Source organism: Protopterus annectens, chromosome 14.part0 (genome assembly GCF_019279795.1).
Source record: "Protopterus annectens isolate FY-2018-M chromosome 14.part0, PAN1.0, whole genome shotgun sequence".
NCBI lineage: Eukaryota > Metazoa > Chordata > Ceratodontiformes > Protopteridae > Protopterus > Protopterus annectens.
In genome coordinates, this window is record NC_056748.1 from 188,038,041 (window position 1) to 188,053,903 (window position 15,863).

Here is a 15,863-nt window from a genome sequence, read left to right on the forward strand (position 1 = left end):
TTTGTTTATTTAATTGTGCAATTGTTCAGTTGTTGAAATGATCAATCAATCTTTCAGTATGTGTATTTAGAACTGCTGGTTATGTGGAAAATTATTCCTTGAAGGCAAAAGGCTGAGGTACCAGGAGAATAAAGGATTGAGTGCTAGATAACTTAGAGTCTACTGTACTTAATTTTGTTGGGTTGGCTGCACTGTGCATGATCAATAAAACCTCACAAGTTGCAATAGCTGAACCAAAGTATTCATATTCTGAATCTGAAAGCTGTATCAAGGCAAAATAAGAAGTATCACTGTTCATTCAATGATAAATGGTTAAAAGAAGATGATTTTAAGGATTGGTTGGGTAAGAAAACAGAGTCTGAAGCAGAATGCAAAATTTGCCATTATACATTTACAGTAAAGTACAAGGGACGCAGATCAGCAGTAGTGCATGCAACACCGAAGAAACATAATAAAAATGTGAAGCAGATTAAGCAAAATACAGTCAAGACGAGCTTCTTCAGAAAACCAAATACCAAACAGGATGATCTTATAACAGCTGCTGAAGTAACTCTAACTTACTACAGTGTGAAGCTTCATCACAGATATGCAAGTCAAGATTGCGGTAACAAGATAATGGGAACGATTTTCTCAGAATCTAGTATTGCGAAAAAGATTGCTTGTGGCAAAATGAAAGCAGCAAATATAATTGAAAATGTTCTCGCTCCTGCTTCACAAGAACAGTTTATCTCTGACTAAAAAAAGTACTTTTCAATAGCAACTGACTCTTCAAACAAAGGAAGCGTTAAACATTTTCCATTTAAAGTGCAGTATTTTTCAAAACAAGTAGGAATAAAACATGGTTTGCTAGACTTTTATGAAGATTCAGATGAAAGCAATGAGGTGATAATGGGTAGATTAGTTGAAGTGATAGAGAAAAATGGATTGGACATAAGCAGAGTGCCTGCATTTTCTGGGAATAATGCTGCAGTGAATTTTGGCAAGAAGATTTCTATGTATGAGAAACTGAAAAAAAAAATTCTGAACTAATTTTGGTGAATTGCAAGTGCCATATTCTGCATAATTGTGTTAAACAGGCATGCAAAACTTTGTCAATGGATGTTGAAATTCTCATTCTCAAAGTTTGTTGAATTTTCCAGATATGCCAAATGAACTGCACAGCTCCAGTCATTTTTCAAGGTTGTCGAACTTGAGTATCAAGAAGACATTCTTTGTCATGTACCAACGAGATGGTTATCAATAGCTGAGGCTGTTGTAGCAGTGATGAATATGATGAACATAGTACAGCTGTGTATGTAAATTTACCATTACAGGAGATGTTTGACTGATCACTGCTGAAGTAGCTGCTTTTTCCCTCCCCCTTGTTTTTTTGGTATTTTCTTTATCTGAGGGTGTGGTTATTTTTTTTTTCTAGCATTGTCCTTTCAAGGCTTAGCCTCCCTCTCCAACATGATAGCTCTGAAGGGTTTGTGTTCAGACCTGTGTTTTTAGTCAGCTGAGTTCACATAATCAATTTGGGTACATGGAATGTGCCCTGATGCTTTGCAAGCTGGCTGGCCATTATATCCTTGGCAGGATATAACTAACCTGTATAGCTAAGACTGCTGCAGACATTATCCTTGGAACATGTACTTTTATAGAGATTTTACTTCATTAACTGTGCTATTCTGCCAGTCCTAGGGAGGATGATAGTGGAAATCAGTAGTGGCAGTGCAGGACTGGGAAAATGGTAACATGGTTGTGCCACTGACATAAGACTTACCATTTGATTGGCTGGCTAATACATTTAATACAAGTTTAATACTGTCAGTGTCTATGATGTGTTGCTATACTAATTGCCACCCATAATTATATTGACAAGTTTTATATAAATACTAGTCAGTCTTGTCTTGGTACATTTTCCACTATGGCAGGTACTGGAATCTTGCTTGTTCTACAGTGGCTTCTCTGAGTTGCATTGGGTCTATCATGTGATATAATGTAGCTTCCCTCCTGAAGTTCTTAGGTTTGTGATTACCATTCCTTGACAAGACCAAGCACAGTGTGGTATCAAGCTCTAAGGCATGCATACATTTGACATAATGCATTACATAGTGGTCATGATAGGTGAAGTACCTGTTTTAATGTGTCATGGTTCACCTTATGTAGGTTGCTTGTTCCCATTTCATTATTTGTTTTTATGCCATCCTTTCCTGGAGTGTAGATACAAGTGTGGGCTATAAGCTTCACTGGCTTGTACGCACCTCTACAATGTTATGTATGGCAGATATTTTCACATTCATCCAAAGATTAAAAAAAATGCGAGTTTCAGGCACACACATTTTGTTTTTGCTTTCCGCTGTTCAAACAAAATTTGTGATAGATTTCCTGTTAAACTGAATTAACAGCATGTACACAGGCAGACTGTGCAACTATATATTTGTGTAATGCCAGATTTATTGAAACCAGCAGACCAAGCACTTCTGTGAGATTATAACATTTCCTTTATAACACAGATGGAATACTGTCAGGCACACTGCACTTCCTCAGCTGACTCGGATTACGACAACCAAATGTCCACCTCAGAAGCCTTTTTTTAGTTTCAGAAACTTTGTCTTGGATGAAAACATTCTTTTCCTGTATTAAAGCATTCTTTCTCTGTATTATCTCAATCCAGAGAGAAACAGTTCCTTTAGCAAGCAAAAATGTTCTTTCACAAATGTTCTTTCATTGATAGGATAGTCTGCAACTTTTTCTGCTGTGCTAGCCATGTTCATCCAGAGAAAGCCAGTTCACAGCATGCCAAAATGTTTTTTTCATTGACAGGTTAGTTGTAACTTTTTCTGTTGAAATAGCCATTTTTCCTTAGCTTGAATATCTGTGTACATTCATCTGTTTCAGATATCTCAACAAGCCTGTATTGTTAATGCCATTTATTACAAAACATACAGAAGTATTAATATAGTTTTTGTTCCACACAAGCACATTCTGTTAAGCCAATGCAGCACATGCTATTCTAAAAATATATCACACTGTTATTTATGATTACCAAACCTCTGTTACTATAAAGGAAAAACAATACTTTTTGTTTTACAATATGTCATGTAAGCACATTCTGTTAAGCTAATCATTTAGAAATCATGGCTTGTTGGTCTAGGGTTATGATTCTCACTTTGGGTGTAGGAGGTCCATGGTTCAAATCCCGGACGAGCCCATTTATGGGTCTGTCTCAAGTTTCCCCTTTTCAAGCACAACATTGATGAGTGGATGGGGAACCACAAATTTGTCCCAGGGGTTTCACCTATGTCCCTCATTGACAGGGATGACAGGTGCTGATTGAGGTTTCTTTTTTGGGGATAAACTCTTGGCTAGGCTTGTAAAGGCCCTAGAGCCATTAGCCTAGTAATCTCCTATGATCCTATTACTTCCCGCACTTGAAAGAATACTTCTAGTATGGCCTGCTTTGCAGTCTTGCTTTGTTTCATGGGGAGAAGAAGAATGCCACAAAGTAATTTGGGATGCCTTTAGAGACAAAGAAAGTCCATACCTAGACTATACTGCTGTTTCTTACAGATTGTTATGCAGGTCTTTCAAAGTAGTGTGCTAATGTTAGAGTCAGATCAAACTACTAGTTCTGAACTGCAAGATATTATGGTTGGAGTAAGACAGAAAATTGCAGATCGCAAGCAAGACATATTTTATGGAAAAGCTTCTGCAGACATGATTAAAAGAATTCCACAGGATAAGAAAAGATACTTCAAAGTTGATGCTGATCAATTCTACAACAAGTGTTTAAACTACCTAGACAAGTGGTATAATTACCAGGATTTAGAATTTCAAGCAATGAGAGCTTTAACCTTGATGGAACCAGTGGTGTAGAGCATATTCGAGGAACTGGCAGACAGGTTGCACATTGGCATCGACAAAGACAAGTACTATGATGACTGCTGTATTCTGGTGATGTTCAAACAGAGCTGGTGGAAAAAAATGAATGAGTGGTCGATCATTGGATTTTTTTGCAAAACTGACACATAGGAAGTGTGGTGAGGAACTCTTTAAAGTCGTATCCTTCTCATTTTCTATACCTGTTGAATTTTTCCATGTGAACTAACTTTCAATGTGATGAATTCTTTGTGGACCAAAGAAAGAAATCATCTGGGACTTGGTGTTTTGCGAGCTGAGCTGCAGGTGTTTTGCGAGCTGAGCTGCAGGTGTGTGAAAATTTGAGGTACAGTTGTTCTCAATTTCATGAATTCTTAATGAAGACATCCAAATTGTTGGCGGCTGCAAGATCTGATCAGAAATATACTTTTAAGCGCAAGTAGCTTTTGTGACTCTACCAAAGCACACAGAATGAACATTTGAATAATTAATTTACAGTTGTATTATTGTTTTTAACTTTTCATATACATAGTATTCGTTGTACAATCATTATGAATATTAACATATCAAAGACTGATGGTCTCCGAGTCAGACTGCACTTAGGCCAAACAGTACAGTTTGTGTTTAACATTAAAATAGCATCTCCAGGAATTAGGCTTATGTGAGGTGGCAACCTTAGTGAGTACTACTAAGTATAACATGTGTAAAAGTACTGATGCAGTATCTGTGAGTGTACTAGTGTTGGTCAGAGGCATAGCTAAGGCAGGGAAAAGGGGGAAGTATTCCCAAGGGCAAGGTGTTAGGGAGCATGATTATCGGATTCAGATCCAACAGTAGTGAAGTACTGGTAATCAGAAATGAATGTCAATATTGTATTTGTGAAAAAACTCAAAAAGATGGCAAAATAAAACAAAACCAAAACAGTTTAGGAGCTAATAACCAACAAAACAAAAAGAAGCATTAACAGTTAGCGTGTTCGTCTTTTGTCACGACTTTGGACTAAATAATGCCACAATTAAAACAAGATTTAAATAGCAAGAAAAGTCACATGACAATTACAGATCCAATGTTTTAACCCTTTCCTCTTCAAGTATACCACAAAAGTCTTCTAAATTATTAAGTCCAGGGGGATAGTAGGCATTTAATCTAACCTGCCAAGAATACTCACACCACCCCAGTTCATCCCCAGCAACAAACATTTTCTCAAAAGTCATTACTTCATCTAAAACTAAAAAGCTAAAATTAACCATACATGTACCTAGCTTATAATGCTTTGCCAAGGCATTCCTTTTATTTTCTACTTCAGCAGCCTGCTTATGCTCATAAATATGCTTATACAACACTCTAACCATCTGGCTGACATAAACAGGACAAGATTTATGTAAAACTAAATAAACAAATTTAGATTAGCTTCCATTAATCTCATTTCTATAATTATTAACAGCCTCAATGGATTCAAAAAATAAAAACGTGCATAAGTTATAATTAAAACATTGAACATTCCTTATTTATTGCTGAATGCTTTAGGTTTGTTAAGCTTTACTCCGAAAAAAGTTTTTTAAACCTTTTGCCCTATTTATTTACAAAAACAGATTCATCTCCTAACAATCTATTAATGTCAGGGCAGCTCTTTATAATTTTCCAGTTATTTCTGATGATACTTTTAATTTAATAGCTTTTTGATGTGCACTATTACTTAATTGCAGGGAAGTTCGATCGATAATCAACAACTCTCATTTCCTTTTGAACATTTGCTTTTGATTTCCTCAAATTGTAGACTTCTTCAAAGGAGCTTTCAACCATTTTTTTCTGGATACCCTCTACTCAAAATTTGCTATGTAAGTTGCACTTTCCATATAAATATCATAATCCCTCATAGTAAGACTATTGACTCTCATTAGTTGACCTTTGACTAAGTTCTCTTTAGTTTTTTCGAATGCATACTACTATAATGCAAATTAGTATTACTTTGAACCTCTTTTTTTTATATATTTTGGTTATTAAATTATCCCCAGCTTTTGATAACAGTGACATCTAAGTAACTAATACTTAAGTTATACTCACAAGTGAAATGCAAAAAAGAACAAACTCTATTAAGATACTCCAAAAAATCCTTTAACATTTCCTCACCCAGGTGAGGCATGTTAGATTAAACGTTTGCTATCCTCCTGGACTTAATAGTAGAGAGGATTCTGTGGCATACTTGAAGAGGAAAGGGTTAAAACATTGAATTTGTAATTGTCATGTGACTTTTCTTGCTATTTAAATCTTGTTTTAATTGTGGCATTATTTAGTCTGAAGAAGTCTTGACAAAACAAGAATGTGCTGTTAATATAGCAATAACCCACGCCTGGGTGTGGGTAATGCTGGATTTACCCACGGTTGGCGTGCTTTGGTCACGAGGGCGAAGCCCGAGTGACCAAACAAAGCCAACCGTGGGTAAATCCAGCATTACCCACACCCAGAAGTGGGTTATTGCTATTATACAATAACATAATTTAAGAAAAAAATAATTACTTTTCTTAAATAATGGCATTGTATAATGCCTCCTTGCTGCCCTTCCGCAGCTGTCTGGTATTTTGCGGCAGTTCTGATGTACTGCACATGCGTATGCCTACGCAGTTCATCAGAGCTGAATGAATGGGCGAGGTGCCACTGGATGGACTGTGAGTGATGTCCATGATACAACTCCAGAAAAGCGTTTGTACTAACCAAAAGTCAAGAAAATACTGCAGCAATCACAAACGCTGAATGCTGCCACTCACAAACAACAGTTGGCAAAGTACCAGATTGGTAAATCCACTGGAACCACTAGATAAAATAACGAATTTAATGTTAACCATGAAAAGTTAAGCACTTTCACTCGTCAATGCGAGCTTCATCAGAACAAATTCATAATGATGTACAAACTCCATTTAAATGCCTGATTTGGCGCCAAAACTGGTCATTCTTAAAGCTATATAGTCTAAACTACTAAAGGTTAATTAATACATAAAAACTAATGCTATGCATTTCTATGATAAGTGAAAACATACATAATATTAGTAAATGCAAAAAATTGTTATTATAAAAACCTTATATATACATATATACATTTAATATAGTATAATTATCTATTTAAAATTAACAATGGTTTTACTGATATGTAATCATTAATGCCTGGTGGTGTTGTGGCATCGGTCAACAACTGCCACCATAATTCCCTGTAAGCTAATAAACTCTTTGTGTTCCCTCCTCTGGGATTATTTTTGACTGTTTCTAAAATCGCAAATTTAAAAGTATGTTCCACACCAAATTTGAGAGTGTGCCTACAAAGTGCATTTTTTGTGTCCTTTCTTTTGATACTATACATGTGGGAATATATCCTTTGCCTAAACTGTCTTTCAGTCTTACCTATATAATAGGAAGAACATGCTGAACATATAGCTATATACACAAGCATGCTAGTTCTACAATTACCTTTTTTCAATTTAATTTTGGTCTTATTAATATTATTCAGAATTAAGCTACTAACCTCACATATAGTATAACATTGATGGCAAGCCCCACATTTTGTGGTATGCACATTTTCTCTGTCCTTCACCCTTATTTCACTTTCTAAAATGTTCTTTATACTCCTACCCATCTTGTAAACAAACCGTGGTCTAATTCCCACTATTTCAGCTATTTCCTGTTCAGCTGTTAATATATGCCAATTCTTAATCATGATATCTTTAATCAGATAGCTAAATGGACCATATTCAATAATGCAAGCTCTTTTAAAGCTACAATTGACCTTAGGGAATGGATTTTTGTCATTTACATTTTTGGTAGTAGTTAATAAATTATTTACCGTGTTCTCATTAATATTAACACCCAGTAATGGTATATATTTCTTCCCCCATTGGCTGATAGCATACGTGGTGACATTCTTCATTAAGTCATAATCATAACCCTTGTCTCCAAGTAGACTTGTAATATATTCAATTTCATCTATCATATCCGAATAATTGGAAGTCATTCTTATGGCCCTAACACACTGGCCTTTAAAAATATTACTTTTGACTTTTTTTGGATGATTACTACTAAAATCTAAATATGAATTGGTAAATGTTGTTTTTCTATGTATTTTGGATTTGAAGCTGTTACCATCAAAAGATATAAAAGTGTCAAGATATGGCACTCCATAAATGCTCACTTCAGAGGTGAATTTCAAAAAATCACTACTTGTATTAATATATGTAATGAATGCTGAGAAAGATTCACTCCCACCTTTCCACAAAATATAAATGTCATCCAGGAATCGGGAGTAGTATAAAATATTCCCAAAATATACACTGTTGAAAATGAAATTTTCTTCCCAATCAAGCATAACCAGATCGGCGAATATGGGGGCGCAAGCCGCCCCCATAGCAATGCCACTGGTTTGCTTGAAAATTTCGCCCTCATAGTAAATAAAGTTATTGTCTAATACAATACTCATGAGTTCAGATAATAATGTAATCCTGTCCCAACTCATCTTGGTATGTTTCCTTAAACTCCTATTGAAGGCTTCAATACCTTCTTCCATGGGAATACAGCTGAACAAATCAATAACATCTATAGAGGAGAAAAGTAATTCCTGACCATTCATGTTCACTGGAAAGTTCTTTAAAAATTCCCAAGAGTCCTTCACTAGATGATGTACCTCATTGTATACTGGTTTAAGTATAGTGTCAATAACTACCCCAATGGGAAATGTTTTTGATTTGCTTCCAGAAATAATTGGATGGAATGGGGGATTGATATGGTCCTTATGAACTTTAGGAATGCCTATAATTGTAGCTAATGTAGGGCATTCGACAGTCATGAAGCCATACAATTCCTCGGAAATTCTATGTTCTAATAGATACTCTTCCAAGTACATGTCTATTCTCCTGTAAGCTATATGTACCTCATTCAGAGAAATCTCCGTGTAATTACCCGAGTTGTATAAAATGTCATGAATGATGGCACTGTAAGCTAGGGAGTCGTAAAACACGATACCTCCACCCTTATCGGGTTTCATAATCCTGGCACTATTGTCATTCCTTAATCCATTCAGTGTCTTGTATTCCTCATCAGTAAGATTGTTCTTTACCTTTTTCTTTTTTATTTTACTGTTAATTTTGTATATTTCTTTGGTAACCCTTTTGTCATAAATCTGAACATTCTGATTACTAATAGGAATAAAACAACTTTTTTTCTTTAAAGGTTTGTGTTGAACCAAAATATTACTGTCTTTATTGTCAAACATAAGGGCTAGATTTAACTTTCTAATGTATTGCTTGAATTCAGACAAGCAATCTACTAAATGGAAACTGGGTGTCGGTATATATTTCATACCCTTGGAAAAGAGACTGAAATGTACTTTTTCTAACTCTATATTACTATAATTAAAAATTTTAAAATTATTGTACACACTAATCACACCATCAGTTGTAATAACATCAGTGTCAACCAACATGGAATAAATGTCACTTGAATCATCCTTGCTAACTGTATCGTGACATCCTCTCAATACTTCTTTTTCCATCTCCCTCCTTTTTTCCATTTCACAAAATTCCCTTTCCTTTGTGTGTGAAAAAAAGCCTCTTCATCCATATTCGAATTTTCATAATACTGCTCATCCTGTCCCTGTAAATTTGCCTCATCATAGTGTTTTTTGTACTTATTATTTCCCCATTTATAAGTGTCCTGTCTCCTATACTGTTCTTTGTCTCTCTGTAATTTCTTGTGCTTGCGCTCTAGAGCCTTTTTAGCTCTGGATTCAGCCAAAGCAAATTGTTTAAAATATAATTTCTCCCATTGTGGGAAGGCTAAATCTTGTAGTATCAAATTGTTAATTTTCTCAACATCAGTTATATATTTACATAACTTAATATCATTATGTTTAATAAGTAATTTCATAAATTCAATACCAAATGTATCAAACATTGCATTAAATTCAGTTTCGACTTCAGTATTGATATCAATGCCTATAGGTGTTTTGAAAAACCTCAAACCCATAGGCACTATGTTCAATGAAATACAATGAGCTAAATAGGCATTATCTAATTTAGCAGCATTTATAGTATTAAGTTTTTTACCAAACATATAAATAATGTCCCTTAAAGTTCTTTTGTAATGAGTGCGGTAGTCAGAAGAACTGCCGCTGAGCACATTATCAAATTTGCAGTCTTGGCCAACAAACTCCTTTAAAGCCTGTTGTTTATTTTTGTTTTTAGAGTTAATAAATTGACCATCATGATAACAACCAGTACCTTGATGTTTGGCATGTTCACCTGATACGTAAGCATATGTCCGAACAGGTTGTGTGTTCTTCGGTTTGGTACCCGTTAACCTCGCTTCCTCGGTAAGGTTACCAAAAGAAAAATCGAATGTGAAATCCGTGACTTCAGTCCTATTAGATTCCTTAATACCAACAGTACACGGTAAATCAATTCCACACCCTTGATTATGTCGCCGTTCCTGCCCGTTAGGTATCTCTGGGGAAGAAGTAGTAGGTAATTCGTCACACACATCTCTATTGGAACATTTAAATGGCGTTCCTTTCCTCAATGGAACACTACTCGATTTAATACCAGCAGAGCTACTAGGACATGCTGCATTAGAATCTACATTAGATTCAGAAGCATTATGCAACAAATCTCCTAAACCGGATACTTTGCTAAACATTTCCACGATTTTAGCTACCTCCCCTCGTAATGAAGACACTTCCTCCCGAAGGCTGGCTAATTCCTTACAATGAATGGGCGAGGTGCCACTGGATGGACTGTGAGTGATGTCCATGATACAACTCCAGAAAAGTGTTTGTACTAACCAAAAGTCAAGAAAATACTGCAGCAATCACAAACGCTGAACGCTGCCACTCACAAACAACAGTTGGCAAAGTACCAAATTGGTAAATCTACTGGAACCACTAGATAAAATAACCAATTTAATGTTAACCATGAAAAGTTAAGCGCTTTCACTCGTCAATGTGAGCTTCATCAGAACAAATTCATAATGATGTACAAACTCCATTTAAATGCCTGATTTGGCACCAAAACTGGTCATTCTTAAAGCTATATAGTCTAAACTACTAAAGGTTAATTAATACATAAAAACTAATGCTATGCATTTCTATAATAAGTGAAAATATACATAATATTAGTAAATGCAAAAAATTGTTATTATAAAAACCTTATATATACATATATACATTTAATATAGTATAATTATCTATTTAAAATTAACAATGGTTTTACTGATATGTAATCATTAATGCCTGGTGGTGTTGTGGCATCGGTCAACAACTACCACCATAATTCCCTGTAAGCTAATAAACTCTTTGTGTTCCCTCCTCTGGGATTATTTTTGACTGTTTCTAAAATCGCAAATTTAAAAGTATGTTCCACACCAAATTGAGAGTGTGCCTACACAGTGCGTTTTTTGTGTCCTTTCTTTTGATACTATACATGTGGGAATATATCCTTTGCCTAAACTGTCTTTCAGTCTTACCTATATAATAGGAAGAACATGCTGAACATATAGCTATATACACAAGCATGCTAGTTCTACAATTACCTTTTTTCAATTTAATTTTGGTCTTATTAATATTATTCAGAATTAAGCTACTAACCTCACATATAGTATAACATTGATGGCAAGCCCCACATTTTGTGGTATGCACATTTTCTCTGTCCTTCACCCTTATTTCACTTTCTAAAATGTTCTTTATACTCCTACCCATCTTGTAAACAAACTGTGGTCTAATTCCCACTATTTAAGCTATTTCCTGTTCAGCTGTTAATATATGCCAATTCTTAATCATGATAGCTTTAATCAAATAGCTAAATGGACCATATTCAATAATGCAAGCTCTTTTAAAGCTACAATTGACCTTAGGGAATGGTTTTTTGTCATTTACATTTTTGGTAGTAGTTAATAAATTATTTACTGTGTTCTCATTAATATTAACACCCAGTAATGGTATATATTTCTTCCCCCATTGGCTGATAGCGTACGTGGTGACATCCTTCATTAAGTCATAATCATAACCCTTGTCTCCAAATAGACTTGTAATATATTAAATTTCATCTATCATATCCGAATAATTGGAAGTCATTCTTATGGCCCTAACACACTGGCCTTTAAAAATATTACTTTTGACTTTTTTGGATGATTACTACTAAAATCTAAATATGAATTGGTAAATGTTGTTTTTCTATGTATTTTGGATTTGAAGCTGTTACCATCAAAAGATATAAAAGTGTCAAGATATGGCACTCCATAAATGCTCACTTCAGAGGTGAATTTCAAAAAATCACTACTTGTATTAATATATGTAATGAATGCTGAGAAAGATTCACTCCCACCTTTCCACAAAATATAAATGTCATCCAGGAATCGGGAGTAGTATAAAATATTCCCAAAATATACACTGTTGAAAATGAAATTTTCTTCCCAATCAAGCATAACCAGATGTTAAATGGGTTTAACATAGCGAGACATGCTCCGTTGCTTTTTTAAAAGCTGTCTCGCTATGTTAAACTCGTTTAACATAGCGAGACAGGTTGTAAACAGTAACGGAGATCTTGCTTTCTCCGTTGCTGTAAAAAAAAAAAACGAGTTATACTAATGGAAAAAGTCCGGGAGACCGGACCTTTTTCCATTACTATAACTCTGATTTACAATGTGCATGCTGACCAATCAGCGTGCACGTTTTGGAATATTAATGGGGGGTCATGATATAATAATGCTTTTTGTTTTGTTGGTTTATTAGTTATTAAACAATTTTGGTTTTGTTTTATTTTGCCATCTTTTTGAGTTTATTTCTCTTGTATGGTTTTACTATTCTTTTGGATACTGTTTTTGTGGACAGGGCTGAAGTGCTTCAGCACTTCATATGTGGTATGTAGGTGTAACAAGTCACTTGTTATACTTGTAGCATGCAGTTTGGTTCAGTTTTCAAAATCATCTTGGAAAAAAACTTGCTTGAGGACCTATTCTTTTTGGTGCTCAAGTCCAAGAGGAGAGAAGATATTTTTTGGTACTGAACTTAGAGTTTAGGTGCATGCCAAATCTGGGAACAGCACAGGGATTCAGAATACCTAACTGCAGCTCTTCTGTGGGTTGTGTCTGTTGGTTGTTGGGGGCTCTTTTGCTCAACAATCTGCCATCGTGGCACATTTTAACTTGTGTTTCTATACACTTGTTGCAATCACCAGCTCCTGTGGACCACAGATATAGGCAATGTCTGCAGCAGTGTAAGTTTGGGTGTAGAGAGTTTACACTACTGTTGAGGCATTTTGCTTTTAGGCTAGGGATCCAATGTGTTCCTTAAAAGAAAAAAAATGACATGCCTGTATAAACAGTCATTGCTTTTTTTCCCACTTTGGCTGCTCCTCTTATACACATACCAAGGCATTGTATGTCTGATTGGGGGAGGATGATAACATACACATGTCCACAAAGGAGGGTGTGTATGGACAGTGGTTGCATTCATGTCTTGTGGGATGTCCAGTGGTAGGCCCATGCCTTCCTGTAGCTTGTATGCACATACTGTACTATGCTTTTTACTGAAGGATTGAAAATGAGTGGTGTTTTTCACTGGCAGGGAGTATGGTAAAAATGGGGGTCACATACTGTGATGGGACTGTCTCCTTTGCACTCAGTGGGAGTACCATGATGCATAGCTCAAATTTGTAATACTTCAAAATCTACATGGAGACAGTATGTTTGCCTATGTAGCATATGTACATACGGATGTTATGCCATATGCCACATACAGCTGTAATACTCCAAAGTCTAAATGGAGGTAGTATGTTTGCGTATGTTGCATATGTACATAGAAATGATATATTATGTGCCACATACATGTATGGAGAAACAGCATACATAACACTTCCACATGGATAACAGACATACATGTGGGTAGTCCCCCATTAATGTTGCCATGGAAAAAGGGTATTGCCAACACTATCCAGTTTTTAGGTTTAGCTTTGTAGGTATGTATTGTGTGTGATGCTTACATGCATATTTCTTCAGTATTCCAAGTTGAAATGTCCAAAGCAAAGAAGCATCATATGAGTAAGTTCAACCAGGCAGAGAATAACATTTTACAGTAGGCCCTCTGTGACCATGGTCAGCAAATGCTGTGTCAGAGAGCTGACCGCACCTTCTGTAACAGTGTCTGGCAGGATGTTATATGTGACATAAATGCTGTCAGTGGCCAAAAGTGGATCTATGCACAGATCTGAAGAAGGGTCATCAACATGGTCACTACAGCACTCACTAAGGCCACCTGCCTGGTACAGGAGTGGAAGGCTGTGAGATGGGTTCATCAACAGAATCACCATGACTGACATGTAGGAGTCCCTGGCATCACTGTGGGTACATACAGTTCTGCAATCCACTAGATATTGGTGCTGAGCTACGAAGGCACCAGGAAAATCATTTGGTGATTCCCTGGGGTGTGTCTGAACATAAGATAATACTGCATAAACTATCACTTCAGGGTAATAAACTTACAAAATGTCTTCTTTGTTTTACAGGAATGTTGGTGCTGCAAGTCTAAAGGCCATCTGCCCAAGGTATGTTAAACATTTGTTTTCTGTAACGCTCTCTTATATGAGTAGTTTCGCTGGGCTATATGTATTGGTGAAAGAGTCTTCCTTAGACTGAGTAGTAGTTTAGTATTTTCACAACTGCCGTGTTCTCAGAGTCCTCCATCATGGATTTAGGCCTGCCTGATATTGGAGAACTATCTGGATCTGATAATGATGGCAGCCACCTCCAGACACAGTCGAGGCCAGGGTGTCAGTAGCAGAATTGGTCAATTTATTGGGCAGATCCATGACCACCCTATCCACAGACTGAGCTCCTGAGTAACCCACACCCAGGTCCAGGATGTCACACAGGGATGGGAAGATGCTGATAGGACCACTTTCCAGTTGCACAATTCCCCATGGTTTCTGTCAGATCTATATAGTGGGATGAAGGCTTTGGTGACAGAAGATGCCATGAGTAGTACTTGCCTCCTTATCTGTGTTCCCATGGCTGCTGTTCAGCATTTGTGTAGGACCATAATACAGGGACAGGCAACAACCAATATATCCTTAACTGAGCTGGTCAGGGTTCCATGTGGTCTGCATGAAGACCTCTAGGAGTACATGGACTACATGTGCAACATTATGGACATGTATCATAGGGGGATTGTATGCAGCATGTGCCCCTCTGCTGCCACCCATCATAGACACCCCAAGATCCATGGCCAGTCCATCTCTGCCTGTGTTGGGGAGGCCCACTGTGGGGAGCAGAGAGGGATGGTGCCACCATTTGAACACCACTGTCTAGTGCTGAGGTTTCTATGGGATGACATGGGCATAGACATGGACATGGATGGGGTTTTCATTTGGAGCCTAACCATGACATAACTCACCACTCATGCTCAAAGCTTACTTCATTCTCTATGTGTGTTGTGAATTGTGCCTGTCACCTTGAGATGAAGCACCTGTGGATGGGGATATGCACAGTCAATTAATTCATCTCCTGCCTGACACACACACCATTAACTTTCAGCCCTATCCCCATGCACACACTGTCCATTATTGACACTTGTTAATGTGGCCCTCCCCACCTGTGCATATAATAACAATTGTGTCTTGCCTTCAGTACTGTTACCTGGGTAGCCTGTGTCTGATGGACAGTGTGATTTGCCTATGCATGGTATAACGCAGCCTGGGGTAGTTTTGCATGCATCATTTTTAATGTTGTATGTACTACCTGCTCTGTCTCATGGTTATAAACCAAATGCTGCCTCATAGCCAGTGCCATGGCATACTGTGCTTACCTCTTGCCTACCACAGCCATACCTTGCAGCTGGCTCCTCCACAGGCTCCTCATCAGGCAACTCCTCCTTCACAGGCACCTCTCCTGCAGCTGGCTCCTCCACAGAGTCCACATCAGGCCCCTCCTTCACTGTTGACTCAAACTTCCTCCACTCAAATAACTGTGTTGTG